Raw genomic sequence first — 7,411 nt, forward strand, 5'->3', positions numbered from 1 at the left:
TGAATTGTTTTAAAATAACAGGATTACAAGTCCTACTTGACAGTGTTAGTGTTGATAGATGCGTTATCGACTTTCAATATATTTTTACCTATAAAGGTGTCTTTTTACGTTTTATCTATTTGCCTGATTTCTTTCCTGAAATTGAACCCGAAATAAATATTCAAAAAATGAGATCAATTGGAATCGGAGATATTCAGCATTTGTGATTATTATGACTAATCGTGTTCAATTGATCTATGAAAACTTAGTATGAGGGCCAGTTTACACATTTTCTGATGAATATATGCATAGCCAAACGGGAGATTTCGGGTGCAAGACCCCCCCCCCCCCATTTTTTATGATGCAGAAGGCGCCGCTAAAGAAAAAAAAACGGAAAAAAGAAGAAAGTGAGAGAAAAGGAAAAAGAGCAATATCAAACAGCAAGAAAAAATTATCAAGGTAAGATAAAGTAGAAAATATTTCGAAAAACCTGTGCCACCGACCAAAACTTAAAAAGGGTCCCGCTTCTAACATTGATGCTGGAGAGAAGGGATGATTTTATGGGGGTAATTGTCCTCAGGCAGGGGAAATTGTCCGGGGGATAATTGTCCTCGGGGGTTATTGTCCAGTGGGTAATTGTCCTCGTGGATAATTGTCCGGGGGGTAAGTGTCCTCGGGGGCTTATTGTCCGGGGGTAGTTGTTCGGGGGTAGTTGTCCGGGGGGAATTGTCCGGGGGTGATTGTCCACGGGGTAGTAGTCCGGGGTAGTTAAATTGTCCGGGGGGTAATTGTCCTCGGGGGGTAATTGTCCGGGGGGTAATTGTCCTAGAACCATTCACACAAATAACCATAACTTATCTGCAGCCAATCATGGCAGATGACGTATCCAAGATCAAAATATTCTTGAATGGTGCTGAATGATAGGCCTATCTTAGCTAGACAAAATTATACGCGATCCCCGGTCTTCTGTCTTCGTTTTCCAGACACCCAACAACAGGTCTGGAAAACGAAGACGGAAGACCGGGGACACGCGTAATGTCAATGGTAGTTGCAAACGGCAGTTAAGTTGAGACTGCTTGTACGTGATTGCGCAGTATGAGGTGTATTGTACGTTATAATTGTTATGTATTAATTATGCCCTAGCTGATAACGATATCCTTGCAATTAATCATTAACTTATCAACCAATCATAACTGACTACATGATATCAGAATATTCCTGAATTTGATCTGAATATAATAATGGTTTATTTTAGCTAGACGGATGCGATCCCCGGTCTTCTGTCTTCGTTTTCCAGACACCCAACAACATGTCTGGAAAACGAAGACGGAAGACCGGGGACACGCGTAATGTCAATGGTAGTAAAATTTTAATGCCAGCTGAGCTGAGCGCGATATATTGCTCAATCAATTATCATTCACATCACGATATCCATACAATATTAATCATTAACTTATCAACCAATCTAACTGATCCAATATCAGAATATTCCTGAATTTGATCTGAATATAATAATGGTTTATTTTAGCTAGACGGATGCGGTCCCGGTCTTCTGTCTTCGTTTTCCAGACACCCAACAACAGGTCTGGAAAACGAAGACGGAAGACCGGGGACACGCGTAATGTCAATGGTAGTTGCAAACGGCAGTTAAGTTGAGACTGCTTGTACGTGATTGCGCAGTATGAGGTGTATTGTACGTTATAATTGTTATGTATTAATTATGCCCTAGCTGATAACGATATCCTTACAATTAATCATTAACTTATCAACCAATCATAACTGACTACATATCCAATATCAGAATATTCCTGAATTTGATCTGAATATAATAATGGTTTATTTTAGCTAGACGGATGCGATCCCCGGTCTTCTGTCTTCGTTTTCCAGACACCCAACAACAGGTCTGGAAAACGAAGACGGAAGACCGGGGACACGCGTAATGTCAATGGTAGTAAAATTTTAATGCCAGCTGAGCTGAGCGCGATATATTGCTCAATCAATTATCATTCACATCACGATATCCATACAATATTAATCATTAACTTATCAACCAATCATAACTGATCACATATCCAATATCAGAATATTCCTGAATTTGATCTGAATATAATAATGGTTTATTTTAGCTAGACGGATGCGGTCCCCGGTCTTCTGTCTTCGTTTTCCAGACACCCAACAACAGGTCTGGAAAACGAAAACGGAAGACCGGGGACACGCGTAATGTCAATGGTAGTTGCAAACGCCGGTGCAAACGGCAGTTTAGTTGAGACTGCTTGTACGTGATTGCGCAGTATGAGGTGTATTGTACGTTATAATTGTTATGTATTAATTATGCCCTAGCTGATAACGATATCCTTACAATTAATCATTAACTTATCAACCAATCATAACTGACTACATATCCAATATCAGAATATTCCTGAATTTGATCTGAATATAATAATGGTTTATTTTAGCTAGACGGATGCGATCCCCGGTCTTCTGTCTTCGTTTTCCAGACACCCAACAACAGGTTTGGAAAACGAAGATCGAAGACCGGGGACATGTGTTATGTCAATGGTAGTAAAATTTTAATGCCAGCTGAGCTGAGCGCGATTATTGCTCAATCAATTATCATTCACATCACGATATCCATACAATATTAATCATTAACTTATCAACCAATCATAACTGATCACATATCCAATATCAGAATATTCCTGAATTTGATCTGAATATAATAATGGTTTATTTTAGCTAGACGGATGCGATCCCCGGTCTTCTGTCTTCGTTTTCCAGACACCCAACAACAGGTCTGGAAAACGAAGATCGAAGACCGGGGACATGCGTTATGTCAATGGGAGAACATTGTGTAGGGGGCAAGGTCCAAAGTCCATTCTAACCTGCGCACGTGTTTTGTACACACTTTGCACTGCTTTGTACACACTTCGTGCGTGAACTACAAACGCTTTCACACGAGTGTGATACGTGTCCCCGGTCTTCGGTCTTCGGTCTTCGTTTTCCAGACACCCGTTTGTCTGGCTCTTAATCAAAGAATGTCCAGTCCTGCTCTGTAAGATAAAACCTACCGGAGAACTGAGACCATATTGCCTTGATCGCTTTCTTTTTCTTTTCTTCAAAATATCCATTGCGTAAAGCCTTAAACAACGGATTTTGTTTTCGTTCTAAGATAATGATAGACATGTCCGTACTAGTTTTTACTTTTGACGATAGTGTCTTTTTTGTTGGGGGGTTGTTTTGTTTTAGTTGACGATCAACTTCATTTCTCTGTTAATTTTGTCGCTGTTGTTGCTATTATTTTCAGTTGTACTACTGATTCGAAAAAGAAGTACTTCTTGTAGTAGGAGTAGTAATAGTAGTAGTAGTAGTAGTAGTAGTAGTAGTAGTAGTAGTAGTAGTAGTAGTAGTAGTAATAGTAGCAGCAGCAACAACAGTTGTTGTATTGGTACTTATGCTTCATATTTCGTAATGGCAAAATAGGAAATTTTAATAATTCGGTGTTCAATCACATCTAACTGAACTTTAGATCATGATAATTCAGAATTAAATTGCGCGTGAAACATCTCGTACTCGGTAGCCATTCGTGCAAATCGGTATATCACGAAGTTCAAAGCCAACGACCGTATATCTTGTCCTCCTCATTGCGCACCAAGATCCAATCAGGGGCCTGTTGCAGAAAGAGTTGCAATCAATCGCAACTCTAAAAATCAGCGTAACTTGATTTTCAACCAATCAACAGCGCGCATTCTAGACTTGCGATTGATTTTTTGGCTTGCGTTTAAACGCAACTCTTTCTGCAACGGGCCCCAGAACTCGTAATAAAGGTCCGCAGCATGATCAAATCAGGTCACAACACCAAACAGGATCGGCTGCAGAAATCACTTTAATCCTAAGCATTGGCTACTTGGATTCCCTGTCATAGAACCGCCTTGCATCCACTAGAAACTAGGTTGAAATTAGTCGTGACCATATACCCCCAACTGTTAGGCCTATTTCGACAAATTATGTTTCATTCAGTAATTCTATTGCAGTTTTACTGAGAGGAATATCGCCAATAAGGAAGCAATAAAAATCCAATCCATTCATCTAGTGTAATGACAATTTCCACCGAAGCTATTTTTGTTGGCTGTTGATATATGAAGTTGTTGACATGCAGAATAAAGCCGCAAAGCTTATAGGACGAAAGAAATAAGACAGGAATATAACGGCAAGACCTTTTTAATTAATACAATAAAACATTTAGGCCTAGACAGAGAGAAATGGCCAGGGGCATTAATAGTGATGACAATTATTCTTGTTATTATTGTTGCCGTTATTATCATTACTATTACTATTTGTCATAAATTTAGTTGTATGAAATCTCTATTACCATTAGAAGCTTTGTATAAAGTAAGTAATACATGTTGTAATTTTTACTTCGTATTCTTCTTATACACAATAGCTGTCCAGTGGAGGAAGAGGACTCCAGGGGGGCGTTTCATCAATATTTTCGTCCGACAAGTTGTCAGATCTGACAACTTTCATGGATTCTGATTGGTTGAGAAGTACTGTTACTATAGTAACTGTCGGATAAAACAGGACTTGTCGGATAAAGCGTCCGACAAGTCCTTTCATGGAACGGACTCCAGATCTTCGGTAGTGCACAGCTCTGGTAGAAGGGGGCAGACCAGAAGGTGTTGCATCGGCTGATCCTCGATCCCCATAATCGCAAGCACTGTCCCCATCTTTGTTGCAGCCCCCATTTTTGCATACTATTACACATGTATGTATACCACTAAAAGTGTTTGATATCATTGTTCCAGCTACCCGTAGCTGATTCAATCAGTGCTGCACTAACATATTTTTTTATTATTGTCCACTTCTTGGGATTTTTTTCAGCAAGTGCATCACGTTTATTAATTTGGAGATAGACAGTTTTAAAAAGATACCACATTTTCAAACACGTCACTGTAGCAACAAGCGATTTTTGTAAAAGTTCTTAAACTTTTTACCAATTACTCAAACTTATTTAAACAACAGCTGTTGAGTGACCGGTTTTAATAAACAACACGTTTAGATTTTAAGCAGCTTTTTACAGTGTACATAAGTTTTTTTTTTCATGTTCATGAAGCAGATTCATTATCACAAACTACCAATAGTACTGCAAGTGTTTAAGTGCCATCTCTTTTCTCTAATGTCCAATAAAATAGTCATGAATTTCAAATAAGATACTGAAGCATGTCTGTGAAAATATACAAAAGCGTTGAATTTTTCAATATCGGTTGAAGTCAACAACTCTCCTTATAATGTTCAAGGTGCCAAAATGAAACAAAAAAAGCACCCTGGTTTTGTCCACCATTATTGTTGTCCACTATTACCACTTCCGTATATTACACGCCACAGTTCGCTGGTTCTTTCCTGCAATGCTCATCGGATGATTTTTCATCTTTGATTACCCTGCCTCCGGCCCCAGCGAAAGTTGATTCCCGAATAACCTACAACGGAAAATAAAACGCAGTGATGAGTTATGCTAGCTCACTAGTTCTGGTGCACATTTCATATCAGGTCCATTCAGGGGGTTGGTAATGTACGCTTAAAAGGAGCGCAACTACCCCATTACAATAATTAAAATAAGACACTTTGTACATCGATGTTCTAATCCACGCGACACAATCCAATTCGAAAATCAGTGTGGGAAGCAGAATTCTAAAGTAAATTGATTTGAATCATCATTAAGCCCCTATGTATTTCATTAATTGTTACCCGCCCCCTTTTCCGACAACCTTGGTTTTGAGATTTGCTTCGGGATTGCCATTTCTTGATAATCATTATAGAATATACATGATGAAAGAAAGGTTTGGATTGGATGTCGATGTTTTGGTTTGGTGACTTCTTCTTACTTCCTTTTCTTTCTTCCGTTCGGTTTTCTTTCGTGTCAAAGAAATAACTGATCCATGTGTGCCCAAATGAATCTTTAAAGATACTTTGAAAACAACCCTAGTCATTTAAGACCTGCATTGAAGCTCCACACCACTTTAAGGGCAATCAGGCGCCCGTCGAACAGACAATATGGGTGTGTGTTAACATTTCAATGCTAATGGTTAAGCAGTAATATCTGAACCTCTTTTAACTGAAATGAAAATATTTTCATTACTTACGACACTAGAATTACATAAACAATTTAATTATCATTGCATGTGGTGTATTTTGATGTTCTGATTGATAATTTCATTTAATGTACTTTATGAAAATTAAAAAATCCTTTTACCGCAGTTTTTGTCAATTCACCATGATTGTCACAGTGAGTTAAAAAAACATCTAACAAAAATTACTGTTTTGTCAAAATCACCTCAATCTTTGTACTATAGAAATCCGGCGAAATAATGTAAGTAATATATTTAAGCAGGCTTTTTGATTATTGTATAATGTAGTCAATTGTGTCTGTATTGTAATACTGATTGATATCTAGATGAATTAACGTTACTTCCCTACATGGCACCTATGTACCATCATCTTTTTTTCCCCATGTATTCACTTGTGATTATTTTGCATGTTCTGTTTGTTTTTTTCCTTGTGTAATTTGCTTGTCTGTTATATTGTAAATATTTGTTTACAGGGCCCCCTGGAAAACAGTACAAGACTACTGATTGGGTTACCCTGTATAAATAAAACGAAATAAATAAATGTCTCAAAAAAGTAAATCCTTTTTTTAAAGTAATTTGTTAGATATAAGAATGGTAAGAGCAATTGCATTCATTTGATTTAGTTATTTCCCCTTTAATGATATTCATAGCATAGAATGATTAAGAATGTTCCAGAAGGCTCTATAGTACAAATTTGTTAGACATGATTAATCTTTGAATAATCTTTGTTATTTCTGGAATTTACAAACAATAGAGAATGTAGACAAAAGACTTCTAGTGGTAATGGAAATTAACAATAGGATTAGCTAGTTGTTTACAATTGTTAATTTCACCGAGGTCATTCCAGAGTCTTCAAGAATTCGATTGCTCCAGAAAGAAGAATGTTCTTGAGAAGCTTCCAGAATAGTGAATACTAGAAGCCTCCAGAATAGTGAATAGTTTGTATATAAGCTGGCATTTTTTTCAAGGAGATCATCATTACATCATATCAGATCAGAACTCAGAGTTTCACGCCAGACTTTATGTCAACGCATACTTTATTTCCACCTGGAATATTTATCTTCTGTGGAATTATTTACCCGCCATCATTGAACTGTTTGCAGTTATTTTGAGAGAGGAATTCTCAGTTCTCATCGAGATCATCAACATGTTTAATGAACGCTTTTCAACCCATGCATGGATTGCTGAAATTGACTGTTCACGGACATTTCAGCTCGTTACAGTGACTCTGGTTATTCATCGTGCTTCAACATCAGTTTTATCATCGCCATCATTGTGAAATTTAATTTACGGAATCTTCGCCAAACAAC

The sequence above is a fragment of the Lytechinus variegatus genome, chromosome 13 (genome assembly GCF_018143015.1).
Source record: "Lytechinus variegatus isolate NC3 chromosome 13, Lvar_3.0, whole genome shotgun sequence".
Classification (NCBI taxonomy): Eukaryota; Metazoa; Echinodermata; class Echinoidea; order Temnopleuroida; family Toxopneustidae; genus Lytechinus; species Lytechinus variegatus.